We start from the raw sequence: 14299 nt of genomic DNA, 5'->3' as shown, positions 1-14299 counted from the left end.
CTGGGCGGGAGGGCTGGCTGTGGTCCTGCGTGGGCGCAGGGGGGCCCCGCGCTTCGCTCTGGCCTAAGCAGCCCCTGGGGTCCCTGGGCCGTACCCTGTCCGCTCCACCTCCCAGTCCAGGACGCCAGGGATTTGGCTCGGAGTCTCCAACCCGCCAGAGCTGCGCTGGATCTCCCGAAAGCCTCGCCCGGCCCCGCCGAATACAGCCCTGACCAGCGCTGGGGAGCGAGACCGTGACCTTTGAGCTCCACCGTCCCCTTCATTGCTTCAGACGAGGACCCCTGAGTTGCGGTAGAGAAGACGGGCGGGGAGAAACACGGGCACCCGCCGCGCTGCGGGCCCAGCTAGGAGATCCCCAGCACGGCCCTTGGCCTGCTCTCTGTCTTGTTCAGGGATGTAACCTCAGGGCACCTCCTGGGGAGGGTCTTGTCGTGCACACTCAGCGTGTGTGTCCCCTGGAGCGCAGGAGCGCGGGGCTCCTGATAGCAGCTCCCCAGTCTCCACAGGCCGGTTGAATGGCACATCTCCCTGGGAGGCTCCCTCCGCCACGCTGCTGCTCCTGTCCGTGCACTCAGCCCTCACCTGCCTGCCAAGTACTGGGTCCGCATGGGCGTAGAGTCCCCATGTCACGTGGGAGAAGGGGACAGTGTTTAGTGCGGGGTATTCTGAAGCTTTCTTCGAGTTCCTGTGCCCACACGAGTCAGTGGGCACCGTACACATCAAATGTGGAATGAGTTAAAGCACCTCTAGGCCTGAACCTAGGCCTCTGCTGCCAACAACATGAAGGGGCCCCTTTTCCAGCCGTCCCCCTGGAGGCCAAAGGGGGATGTCCCCACCCACGGTTGGGCCTGAGCTGGAGTGGACAGTTGGTTAGGGTCAGAAAGTACTAGGCTTTTTTTTTTTTTTTTTTTTTTCTGAGATGGAGTCTTGCTCTGTCCCCCTGCCTGGAGTGCAGTGGCACCCCTTCAGCTCACAGCAACCTCCGTGTCCCTGGTTCAAGTGACTCTCCTGCCTTAGCCTCCTGAGTAACTAGAATTACAGGTGCGCGCCACCACACGCGGCTAAGAACTGGGCTTCTTATGCCCCAGCTGTAGGGCAGTGTCCTAGTCCTGGTCCAGACATTGGCCCTGAGCACCAGATGACCCCGCCTCATGCCATCTGGGGGTAGGGAGGGGAGACCCCGGGGAGGGGGCAAGAAACAGTGCTCCTCCCTGTTGATGCTGTGGGGTCCCAGGTGTCTGGACAAGGCCGAGCAGGAGGTGGCGACTGCCCCATCTATGCTAGTGCCTGTTGACAGGACTTTGAAGGACACTGGACGGGGGGAAGCCCTCCCCACAGCCTCCACCCTACCCAAAGTGCCAGGCGTGAGGAAATGCAAAACACACCACTCACCTGCAGCTGGGATGCCCCACCATCCCCGGACCAGCACAAGGAAAGGCTGGCAGTGGAAAGCCACCAGCAGGACTGACACCGGGGCAGGTGGTGTCAGGCTCCCTCCTGCAGCCCAGGCAGGCTGGGATATTAGAGGAATTATTTCTCAACAATCAAAGTAGCTGTAGTCAGGTGCAGTGGCTCACACCTGTAATCCCAGCCACTGGGGAGGCTGAGGCTGTTGGATCCCTTGAGCCCAGGAGTTTGAGACCTGCCTGGGCAACATGGGGAAACCCAGTTGCTACAAAAATTTGCCGATCGTGGTGGCACGCATGCACCTGTAGTCCCAGCTCCTTGGGAGGCTGAAATGGGAGGATCCCTTGAACCTGGGAGGTCAGGGCTGCAGTGAGCTGTGATTGCATGCACTCAGCCTGGGTGACTGAGTGAGTGAGACCCTGTCGCAAAGAACAACTGTGTTGGTTTCCCGATTAAAGAACACGTGCAGGCCAGCTTGGTGGCCCATGCCTGTAATCCTAGCACTTTGGGAGGCCGAGACAGGCAGATTGCCTGAGCTCCGAAGTTTGAGACCAGCCTGGGCAACACAGTGAAACCCTGTCTCTACTAAAATACCAAAAATTAGCCGGGTGTGGTGGCACGCCTGTAGTCCCAGCTACTTGGGAGGCTGAGGTAGGAGAATTGCTTGAACCTGGGAGGCAGAGGTTGCAATGAGCCAAGATTGTGCCACTGCACTCCAGCCTGGGTGACCCAGCGAGACTCTGTCTCCAAAAAAAAAAGAGCACGTGCTCGGCAGTCAACAGTCAGTTACAAGTATTCAGCAGCACACTGTCCCAGTTAGGGAATCTGGTTAGGGAGGAGGTTAGGGATCTGGTTAGAGGAGGTTAGGGGTCTGGTTAGAGGAGGTTAGGGGTCTGGTTAGAGGAGGTTAGGGATCTGGTTAGGGAGGTTAGGGATCTGGTTAGAGGAGGTTAGGGGTCTGGTTAGAGGAGGTTAGGGATCTGGTTAGGGAGGTTAGGGATCTGGTTAGAGGAGGTTAGGGGTCTGGTTAGAGGAGGTTAGGGATCTGGTTAGGGAGGTTAGGGATCTGGTTAGAGGAGGTTAGGGATCTGGTTAGAGGAGGTTAGGGATCTGGTTAGAGGAGGTTAGGGATCTGGTTAGGGAGGTTAGGGATCTGGTTAGAGGAGGTTAGGGGTCTGGTTAGAGGAGGTTAGGGATCTGGTTAGGGAGGTTAGGGATCTGGTTAGAGGAGGTTAGGGGTCTGGTTAGAGGAGGTTAGGGATCTGGTTAGGGAGGTTAGGGATCTGGTTAGAGGAGGTTAGGGATCTGGTTAGAGGAGGTTAGGGATCTGGTTAGAGGAGGTTAGGGGTCTGGTTAGAGGAGGTTAGGGGTCTGGTTAGAGGAGGTTAGGGATCTGGTTAGGGAGGTTAGGGATCTGGTTAGAGGAGGTTAGGGGTCTGGTTAGAGGAGGTTAGGGATCTGGTTAGGGAGGTTAGGGATCTGGTTAGAGGAGGTTAGGGGTCTGGTTAGAGGAGGTTAGGGATCTGGTTAGGGAGGTTAGGGATCTGGTTAGAGGAGGTTAGGGGTCTGGTTAGAGGAGGTTAGGGATCTGGTTAGGGAGGTTAGGGATCTGGTTAGAGGAGGTTAGGGGTCTGGTTAGAGGAGGTTAGGGATCTGGTTAGGGAGGTTAGGGATCTGGTTAGAGGAGGTTAGGGGTCTGGTTAGAGGAGGTTAGGGATCTGGTTAGGGAGGAGGTTAGGCGTCTGGTTAGAGGAGGTTAGGGATCTGGTTAGGGAGGTTAGGGATCTGGTTAGAGGAGGTTAGGGGTCTGGTTAGAGGAGGTTACGGATCTGGTTAGAGGAGGTTAGGGATCTGGTTAGAGGAGGTTAGGGATCTGGTTAGAGGAGGTTAGGGGTCTGGTTAGGGAGGAGGTTAGGGGTCTGGTTAGAGGAGGTTAGGGATCTGGTTAGAGGAGGTTAGGGATCTGGATAGGGAGGTTAGGGATCTGGTTAGAGGAGGTTAGGGGTCTGGTTAGAGGAGGTTACGGATCTGGTTAGAGGAGGTTAGGGATCTGGTTAGAGGAGGTTAGGGATCTGGTTAGAGGAGGTTAGGGGTCTGGTTAGAGGAGGTTAGGGGTCTGGTTAGAGGAGGTTAGGGATCTGGTTAGAGGAGGTTAGGGGTCTGGTTAGGGAGGAGGTTAGGGGTCTGGTTAGAGGAGGTTAGGGATCTGGTTAGGGAGGAGGTTAGGGATCTGGTTAGGGAGGAGGTTAGGGATCTGGTTAGGGAGGAGGTTACGGATCTGGTTAGAGGAGGTTAGGGATCTGGTTAGAGGAGGTTACGGATCTGGTTAGAGGAGGTTAGGGATCTGGTTAGGGAGGAGGTTAGGGATCTGGTTAGAGGAGGTTAGGGATCTGGTTAGAGGAGGTTAGGGATCTGGTTAGAGGAGGTTAGGGATCTGGTTAGGGAGGAGGTTAGGGATCTGGTTAGGGAGGAGGTTAGGGATCTGGTTAGGGAGGAGGTTAGGGGTCTGGTTAGGGAGGAGGTTAGGGATCTGGTTAGGGAGGAGGTTAGGGGTCTGGTTAGAGGAGGTTAGGGGTCTGGTTAGAGGAGGTTAGGGATCTGGTTAGAGGAGGTTAGGGATCTGGTTAGGGAGGAGGTTAGGGATCTGGTTAGGGAGGAGGTTAGGGGTCTGGTTAGGGAGGAGGTTAGGGGTCTGGTTAGGGAGGAGGTTAGGGGTCTGGTTAGAGGAGGTTAGGGATCTGGTTAGAGGAGGTTAGGGATCTGGTTAGAGGAGGTTAGGGGTCTGGTTAGAGGAGGTTAGGGGTCTGGTTAGGGAGGAGGTTAGGGATCTGGTTAGGGAGGAGGTTAGGGATCTGGTTAGGGAGGAGGTTAGGGGTCTGGTTAGGGAGGAGGTTAGGGATCTGGTTAGGGAGGAGGTTAGGGATCTGGTTAGGGAGGAGGTTAGGGGTCTGGTTAGGGAGGAGGTTAGGGGTCTGGTTAGGGAGGAGGTTAGGGATCTGGTTAGAGGAGGTTAGGGGTCTGGTTAGAGGAGGTTAGGGGTCTGGTTAGAGGAGGTTAGGGGTCTGGTTAGAGGAGGTTAGGGATCTGGTTAGAGGAGGTTAGGGGTCTGGTTAGAGGAGGTTAGGGGTCTGGTTAGGGGTCTGGTTAGAGGAGGTTAGGGGTCTGGTTAGAGGAGGTTAGGGGTCTGGTTAGGGGTCTGGTTAGAGGAGGTTAGGGGTCTGGTCAGAGGAGTTTAGGGGTCTGGTTAGGGGTCTGGTTGGGGATCTGTCTTATTTCCTCACTACTGCACTTGTTTAAAAATTTAGAAAAAAAGTCCGGGCCCAGTGGCTCACGCCTGTAATGCCCACACTTTGGGAGGCCGAGGCAGGTGGATCACCTGAGATCAGGAGTTCGAGACCAGCCTGGCTGATGTGGTGAAACCCCGTCTCTACTAAAAATACAAAAAACTACTCAGGCATGGTGGCACGTGCCTGTATTCCCAGCCACTGGGGAGGCTGAGGCAGGAGAATAACTTCAACCCAGGAGGTGGAGGTTGCCATGAGCTGAGATCGTGCCATTGCCCTCCAGCCTGGGCAACAAGAGTGCAACTCCATCTCAAAAAAAAAAAAAAAAAGAAGCCATGAAGTGGCTCACACCTGTAATCCCAGCACTTTGGGAGGCTGAGGCAGGCAGATCACCTGAGGCTGGGAGTTCAAGACCAGCCTGAACAACATGGAGACACCCAATCTCTACTAAAAATACAAAAAAGTAGCCAGCCATGGTAGTGCATGCCTGTAATCCCAGCTACTTGGGAGCCTGAGGCAGGAGAATCGCTTGAGCCAGGCAGGTGGAGGTTGTGGTGGTGAGCCGAGATGGTGCCATTGCACTCCAACCTGGGCAACAAGAGGGAAACTGTCTCAAAAACCAAAAAAACATCTGCTCAGTGTAGCTATTTAAAGTTTATAAAAATAGGTCAAAAGAGGCTGGGTGCAGTGGCTCATGCTTGTAACCAGTCCCAGCACTTTGGGGCCCCGAGGTGGGTGGATCATGAGGTCAGGAGATCAAGACCATACTGACCAACATGGTGAAACCCTGTCTCTACTAAAAGTACAAAAGTTAGCTGTTCGTGGTGGCAGGCACCTGTAATTCCAGCTACTCGGGAGGCTGAGGCAGGAGAATTGCTTGAACCTGGAAGGCAGAGGTTGCAATGAGCCAAGATCCCACCATTGCACTCCAGCCTGGAGACAGAGCAAGACTCCATCTCAAACAACAACAAAAAAAGGCCGGGCGCAGTGGCTCAAGCCTGTAATCCCAGCACTTTGGGAGGCCAAGGCGGGTGGATCACGAGGTCAAGAGATCGAGACCATCCTGGTCAACATGGTGAAACCCCGTCTCTACTAAAAATCAAAAAATTAGCTGGGCGTGGTGGTGCGTGCCTGTAATTCCAGCTACTTGGGAGGCTGAGGCAGGAGAATTGCCTGAACCCAGGAGGCGGAGGTTGTGGTGAGCTGAGATCGCGCCATTGCACTCCAGCCTGGGTAACGAGCGAAACTCCGTCTCAAAAAAAAAAAAAAAAAAAAGAGTCAAAAGAAGTAAGTAGAAATCTGGCATCCAGCTAGCTCTCTGTGCACCCTTCCTTCCAGCCCTGCGTCTCCATATGCAGCAGAACAAGTCCACAGAATGAGAACCAGTGCCATGGTTTAATAAGCGGTTTGACAGCATGCACTGCACCGTTTTTACCCATTTTCTTTCTCTTCTGTTTTTTTTTTTTTTTTTTTTTTTTTTTTGGTTGGGGGAACTTCCTTTTACTTCTTATGCTCCTCACAAATCACATATACCCTTCCATAGCCACTCGGTGAATAACAGAGTAGAGGAACAGGGCAGGATGTCTAGGCAGCACACGTGCTTCAGTTGGGGAGGTTAGGGATCCCGTCAGCAAACCACAGGAAGATCCACAAGGGCTGTGTGCTGTACTCGACCCATGCTCTGGTGCAAAGCAGTCATATTGCATTTGCCCAGAATGGGGGTTGGCTGGGAAGTATGACAAAGGAAGAGAGTCAGGGATGTTTGCAAGAGACTGTGAAGCTTGTCCCAGGAATTTAAACTGGGGAGACAGAAAGGGAAGAACAGGAGGGGCAGCAGGAGGCAGTGGCAGGATCACTGGCCTGTGGACTGAGAGGGGTTTGGAGCCGGGTACCAGAGCTTATTTGCTGATGAGAGCGGGATGTTCTGCAGAGGTGCTTGTTCGTACTGGTGATGGCAGGAGCCAGGATGAGAGCCCAGGAGAAAAACCTTGGATCCCAGGTCACCTTCCTGCAGATGGGAGAAGCTTTAGTCAGGTACATGCAGTAGGAGAAGCGGAGGTCAGCCTCCAGCCTCTTACCCCATTGAGGAACCACCTGCACATAGAAGTGGTGGCTTTGGGCTGTGCATGGTGACTCATACCTGTAATCCCAGCACTTTGGGAGGCCGAGGTGGGCGGATCATGAGGTCAGGAGACTGAGATCATCCTGGTTAACATGGTGAAACCTCGTCTCTACTAAAAATACAAAAATTAATTGGGCATGGCGGCGCGCATCTGTAATCACGGCTACTCGGGAGGCTGAGGCAGGAGAACTGCGAATCACTTGAACCTGGGAAACGGAGGTTGCAGTAAGCCAAGAGTGCCATTGCACTCCAGACCTGTGTGATGGAGTGAGACTCCGTCTCAGAAAAAAAAAAAAAAAGAAGAGGTACTTCTGTGCTGTGACTTGGTGGGAGGGCTGTGCATTTAGATTTTTATTTTTTTTAAACAGGGCCTCACTCTGTTGCTTAGTCTGAGGTGCAGTGTTATGATCACAGCTCACTACAGCCTTGGGCTCAAGCGATCTTCCTGCCTCAGCCTTCCTGAGTAGCTGGGACCACAAGCATGTGCCCCCGTGCCTGGCTAATTTTTTAATTTTTTGTAGAGACAAGGTCTCACTATGTTGCCAAGGGTGGTCTCAAATTCCTGACCTCAAGCAAGCCTCCTGCCTCAGCTTCCCAAAGTGCCAGGATTATAGGTAAGAGCCACCATAGTTGACCTAATTTTTTTTAATTCTAATCAATGGAATCCACTAATTTTTTTTCTTAGTGTTTCACTCTGTTGCCCAGTCTGGAGTGCAGTGGTGCAATCTCAGCTCACTGCAACCTCCATCTCCCAGGCTCAAGGGATCCTCCCACCTTAACCTCTAGAGTACCTAGGACTACAGGCACACACCACCATGCCTGGCTAATTTTTTTTTTTTTAACATAAACTCAAGATTTTATTGTCTTCATAAAAGAAAGATGACACTTACTGTTTTTTTGTTTTGTTTGGAGACAGAGTTTCGCTCTTGTTACCCAGACTGGAGTGCAATGGCGCGATCTTGGCTCACCACAACCTCCACCTCCTGGGTTCAAGCAATTCTGCCTCAGCCTCCCAAGCAGCTGGGACTACAGGCACGTGCCACCATGCCCAGCTACTTCTTTTGTATTTGAAAGATGACACTCAGCACTGCGTCACTTGGCCTTTCTCTTTTCTCCTCCCAGTTCAAAGTGCTTGCATCTTTAATACCCAGCGTTCTCTTAGATCTGCAGCTGGGCTCAGCGCACTCGAGCCTCAGCACAATCTTCTTCGCAGTTTTAGCTTAGTTTCCCCAGCATAGCCACTGTGCTTCCTGTCATAACGCTGCTTTCCCTGGGCCTACAGGGAGTCCTTGCCCTTCTTGTGCTGTGTCACTTTGTGCGGTTGGTGCTTACCACACTTCTTACAGAAAGTCCGGCGGGTTTTAGGAATGTTCACCGTGTTTTCGTGAGTGCCATCAGCACGGAAAAGCACCTGGCTAATTTTTGTATTTTTTTTTTTTTTAAGTTTTGTATTTTTTCTAGAGATGGGGTTTTGCCACATTGCCCAGGCTGGCCTTGAACTCTCGGCCTCAAGCGATCCACCTACCTCGGCCTCCCAAATGCTGTGATTACAGGCCCCCAGCTCCCTTTTGGGTTTCCACTCTGGGAACAGCCAGCCGCCAGGTCATGAGGATACTCAGACAGCCTGTAGAGACCCACGTGGGGAAGAACTGAGGGTAATCCATTGTGCAGCAGTAAATTACTAAGTCCGCATGTGCCTAGAGAATTTGCTGTAGGACAGGGTCCCAGTTCCCAGGGCATGGGTCCTGGTGTCTCAGCTGCCTACCAAGCCTGTGGGCTGAGAGGGGTTTGGAGCTAGGTCCCAAGGCATTCATAAGGGACATTCATGAGGTCTCTCCACGAAGGCTGGGCCAGAGTTCATGTGGCAGTTGCTTCCTGGTAAGTCCAGGTGGCCTCATCCTAATCAGGTGCAGCCCGCTCCTCAGCCAAGGACGCTGGGACTCTCAGGCCCCCCTGCACACACTTTCCTCTCCAGGGCCTGCCCTACCAATGGTTCCAGCTGTGTTACTGCCCCAGTTCCTGGTGCTCGGGCTGGGCTCCGTCTCCTGCACGCAGACTTGCTTTATTTTATTTCATTAAACTTTAAGTTCCAGGATACATGTGCAGAACACGCAGGTTTGTTACATAGGTGAACATGTGCCACGGTGGCTGGCTGCACCTAGACTTGCTTTTTATTTTTATTTTTTGAGACAGGGTCTCTTTCATCCAGGTTGGAGTGCAGTGGCACAATCAGGGCTCGCTACAGCCTTGAACTCCCAGCCTCAAGCAAGCGGCCTGCCTTGGCCTCTGGAGTAGCTAGGGACTACTGACATATGCCACCATGCTTGCCTGATTTTTTCATTTTCTCTAGAGATGAAGTCTCCCTATGTTGCCCAGGTTGGTCACCAGTTCGGGTTCAAGCCGCCCACCTGCCTGGGCCTCCCAGGGTGCTGAGATTACAGGTGGGAGCTGCTGTGCCCAGCCAGATTTGCTTTTTAGATTCTTCTACATTTATGGGAAAACTGAACTCTGCGTGGAGCCTGGTGATCAGACTACCCCGGAAATGTAAGATGTTATCATTAGGGGAAACCAGGTCGGGGGACTCTATGCTCTTCGCAGCTTTTCAGTAAATCTAAAATTATTCCAATAAAAAATAATAAAGCATCTGGTTGGCTGGCAGAAAGGAAGGCAGCCTCCGTCCCTCGTGGCTGCCCCAGGCTGGCTGGGGTGGCGCTCTGGCTGTCCCCAGTCAGTCCCTAACTCAGGCTGCCAAAGACGGTCGCCAATCTAGGGAAGAACTGGCCCAACGCGCTCCCGAAATACATCGCTGCAGGCGCAGGGTTTAGGGAGAACTTTTATTTTCTTCCTTCTTCTGCTGTGGGTTCTAATTTCCTGCCATTTTCATAATTTAAAAAAATAAGTGCTATTTTAGCACGAAACAATGTTTCTTTAGCCAAAGCCGGAGTGAGTGGGCAGCAACGGCCGCGCGCCCTGCTCTGGGTGGTCCGGACCCCGGGGAAGTCCCTGTGCATAACGGAGGGGTTGCGGGGGCGGCAGGAGGAAGTGGGGGGCGCGGCACCCAGGCATCGATTTCTTCCCTCCGAGGGACCCCAACTTGCAAAATCTGAAGAGCCCAGCTGGGCGGGGTCGCGGGGTGCGCGGGAACCCGGTCTGGGACCGGGCGGGGCCAAGCCGGGGCCTCCTCGGAAGCGAGGCCAGGACTGGGGCGTGGCGAGGGCGTGGTCGAGCGGGCGCCCTGCGGGTGGTGGAGGAGCCCGCGGGCGGCTTCTGCCTGGACCACTGTGCTTGCCTGGCTGTCTCAGTCCCAGCCCCAACGCCCTGGGGACGGGGAGAAAGCGGGCACGTGAGCGCCACGCCCTGGGGCCGGCTCTAACCTGACACAAGGTCCTGGAGCTAGTTAGAGAGGTATTGTGGGCTGAACTGTGGCCTCCCCAAAATATGTTCAGAGCCGGGTGCAGTGGCTCATGACTGTAATCTCAGTGCTTTGGGAGGCAGAGGCAGGACGACTGCTTGAGTTTAGAAGTTTGAGACCAGTGTAGGCAACATAGCAAGGCCCCCCACCTCTCTCTTTAAAAAAGAAAAAGCAAACTAAGTTGGTCGTGGTGGTATGGGCCTGTAGTCCCAGCTACTCAGGAAGCCGAGGTGGGAGGATCGCTTGAGCCCAGGAGGTCGAGGCTGCAGCGAGCCGTGATCACGCCATTGCACTTTAGCCTGGGCAACAAAGCTGAGACCTTGTCTCAAAAGAGATATTTGAGGCCGTAACCTGGTGTCCGTAAATGCAAACTCATTTGGAAATAGAATCTTTGCCGATGTAACCAAGGTAAGGTCGGGTTATTAGGAAGGCCTCTACTCCAATAGATCTGTGGTCCTCATAAGACAAAACAGACTCATGCAGACGCCCAAGGCTGAGGCCACCTGACCTAGGAACCCGCGATCGCAGGTTGCCACCAAAGGATTGAGGCAAGCACCGGAAGCTGGGGAGAGACCAGGGAGGACCCTCTCCAGACCCTCCCACCCTGCTGGTACCATGTTTTCCAGCTGCTAGCCTCCAGAACGATTAGGGCCTTTCTGGTGTTTTGTGGCCCTAAGAAACCGGTACGAGAAGGAACCAGGTTCTGGAGGCCCTGGGTCCAGTCCAGACGTAGTGTTGGCATCTGGAGATGAACATGTGGCTGTGGGGAAGTTTTCTCTCAGCTAAGAGCTGGCACAGCAAGAGGGGTAAAGTTCAGACTGGTGCTTGCCAAAGGTGGGCATCTGTGGCTGTCCAAGGGGTGACGGCAGTGAGGGTCAGCTCTGAGGCCTGGGGCTCTGCTTGCTTGGGTCTCCTCTCCAAGAAACATCTTTGTGGGGAGATGGATTTCCAGTTGCCCCCAGGACTGAAGCCTGGTCCTGATACGTGGTTTAGTCCCTGCTTTAGTGGAGCTGACCACTGGGACTCAGCCAGGACATGGGCAGGGAAGTGGGGCTCCTCAGCTTGATTCCAGCCCCCATGCCCATCACCCCTACCCAATGGGGACCCCAACTCGGGGGAAGCTTTGCTCACATGGCCCTGAGAGGCCTTGCACTGCTGCCCGTGGGTTCCCAGTGGCTGCAGCTGTCTCTCCCATGGGCCGCCCAGGGGACCAATGTGGTCTTCAGGCTGAGTGGGAGCTGGGACACAGCCAGACCTTGGGAGAGGTGAGGTTCCAGCCCAGAGAGCAGCGTGGTTAGGGCTGGGCAGGGGTTGTTGGGAAAGCCTCGGGGGAGGCCCTTCTGGCCCTCGCTGCAGCTCTTCTTGGACTCTAGGCCTACTGGGCCTTGTGTTGAGGTCATGGGGACTCCTTCCCTCCCCTCCTTGGAGGCAGGAGCCACCTGGGGCTTGGAAGGCGGGGCAGCTTGAGACGACTGGTTTCCACTTGGAAGCCCTCTTTATCCAGCCTCGGATGGAGAAAGGCTGGGGTCGGAGTGCACACATCTCCATGGAAACGGCAATGAGCCTGGCCCCTGGGGGCCCCCAGCCCTGCTGGGGGATGGGGAGGCTAAACCAGGGCTCGGGGGCTCCTTTGGTACCAGCCCTTCCTTATAGGGAGGTCCGGGCCAGGAGGTGCCAGACATGTAGCCATGAAGAGCCACGTGGAGGGGACAGTGGACTCTACCTCCTAGGGCTGTGGGCTCCGAGTAGGCAGTGACTGTAAGGCTGACAGCTGGATACAGAGCTTTTCTTTAGAGAAGAGAGGAGAGTTGCAAAGAGATCAAAACAAGGCTCAGCCTGGCTGCTGCTGTCCCTGAGCACCCTGCATCACTCTGGGCCCACCCGGGCCGCAGGCCCCCCTCCAGTGGCCCCTGCCTACCTGCCTGAGGCCAGCCCTCCAAGAACTTCTCCCAGCCTTCAGAGACAGGGAAGCAGCCCTGGCCGTCAGAACGTCCCAGCAGTCTGCGTGCCCAAACTATTGCTCTGTGGGACTGAAGCATCAACAATGGCCCACCCTGGAGTCTCTCAGATGGGCTCGGACGACACACCTGCAGACAAGGGCCTCCTTTCCCCAGGAACCCAACTGAGGCATCCACTGTGGAGCTCTTCCTTCTAGCTTGTTTTTGAGATGGGGTTTGATTTACCCCCTGCTGCCCGGGCTGGAGTACAGTGGCACAGGCTTGGCTCACTGCAGCTTTCACCTCCTGGGTTCAAGATTCTCGTGCCTCAGCTTCCCAAGTAGCTGGGACTGTAGGTGCCCATCACCATGCCTGGCTAATTTTTGTATTTTTAGTAGAGACAGGGTTTTACCATGTTGCCCAGGCTGGTCTTGAACTCCTGACCTCAGGGGATCTACCCACCTCAGCCTCCCAAAGTGCTAGGAATACAGGTGTGAGCCACCACACCCGGCCCCTTCTTGCTCTTGAGAGCAACACCCACCGTATTTGGGGGAGGCCCCTGGTGTGTGGGTTGGGATCAGGGTGCACAGCTGGCCAGACTCACTGCAAGGGGCTTGGGACCCCCTGAGAGAGCTTGACTGGGCTCAGACAGGCTTGTGCTGGGCGGGAAAAGACCAGCCAGCCCCAGAAAACCTTCCAGAAAATCCAAACACACACTTGAATGTTTTCAATACATTTACATGTTGATGGTACTATTCTAAATGCAAATTTTGGGGAAAAGTAGCCCTAATTCCAAATGTGTAGAATGAAATGAGATGTGGCGGTATTCTTCCTATGTTTCGGGGATTTAAATGGTGTTATGGAGGCAGGTGGTTTCCAGGCCTGTCCTCCTACCACAGCCAGAGGGTTTTGGCCACTGCCCAGATAGACACCTTCTCGGGGCTTCTGGTGGCCCGAGGGGAGTTCTGGCAGCGACCCCTGTGGGGCAAGTTGTCTCCTGGCCACTGCCCGAGCCTACACCATGCACAGGACCCGGCAGGGCCTCACACACTGGGTTTGGAGGAACAATGAACAATTTGGTAATCCCTTTTAGTGGGAGCCTGGGGAGGGCTTCCTTGGGCCCCGGTGTACTCAGGGCCAGTCGCTGCTCTAGTGGGAAGCAGAGGCAGCCTGTGGCTGGTCACCTGATCACCGAGGGGGCTGCTCCCGTGCTCCTGCAGGCTTTGTTTTGTCCTCCTGCCCTTGAGGCTCTTCCTGGACCTAAAACCTCAGGCTGCCCACTCTCATCCTGCTTGCCTTTAATGGACCCTGCCTGGCCTTAGGGACCTTTTTCTCATCCCTTTCAGACCAGGAGAAAGAGTACTGGGCTTTGAGCCCTCCTCCTGAGGGACTGGAGAGACCTGGAGGTTTTAGGAGCAGTCTAGACCAGGGCTGGAGCCTCGGGTCACACGACCTGGTCTCCATACCAGGGCATGGCTGGGTGCCTGTTTCTATCTGCAAGTGACTCGGCTGCAGAAGTCTGGAGGCTGTGCTAGCAGATGTCTGTTGGGTACACAGCCTTGTCCAGAGAGCTCACGTCTCAGCTCCCAGCACCCCTTCTAACATGCACAGCAGCACCTGGAGTTGCAGCCTGGGCAGGAATCCAGACTAGCAGGGAGGAAATAAGCACAGGCTGAGCACCATGTGCGAGGCTCCCAGTCTGGCTCCTACCATTATACCAACAGCCTCCAAGGGTGGAGGGGCCTGCCTGGCTCCCACAGCTCCAGCACCAAGGCTGTGCCTATACTGTGGGGACTGCGCTCAGGATCCCGGGAAGGAAAGCAGCCACTGCTCACCTCCCTCGGCGCCTCATACCTGCCCCAGCCCCAAATCTGGCACATGTCTCTGTCTCCACTGCCTGAGACCAAGCCTGCTGTCCTTGTCACCTCTGCACCTCCCTGGTGTCCCCAACTCTAGTCCAGCCCCCTTCAGTGGCCGTAGGTCAGCTTCCGCAGAAGTGGAGGCTTGTTAGAGATGGCATCAGTCTGCTCAGGCCACTCCAGCAAAATACCACAGACTGGGTGGCTTAAACATGTTGGGAGGCCAGACAGATGAGATTAAAGGATTTCCGAAGTTGTTTCCTTCTTAGGCTGCTAGG

The sequence above is a fragment of the Callithrix jacchus genome, chromosome 3 (genome assembly GCF_049354715.1).
Source record: "Callithrix jacchus isolate 240 chromosome 3, calJac240_pri, whole genome shotgun sequence".
Taxonomy (NCBI): Eukaryota; Metazoa; Chordata; class Mammalia; order Primates; family Cebidae; genus Callithrix; species Callithrix jacchus.
Note: the sequence above shows the minus strand (reverse complement) of the source record.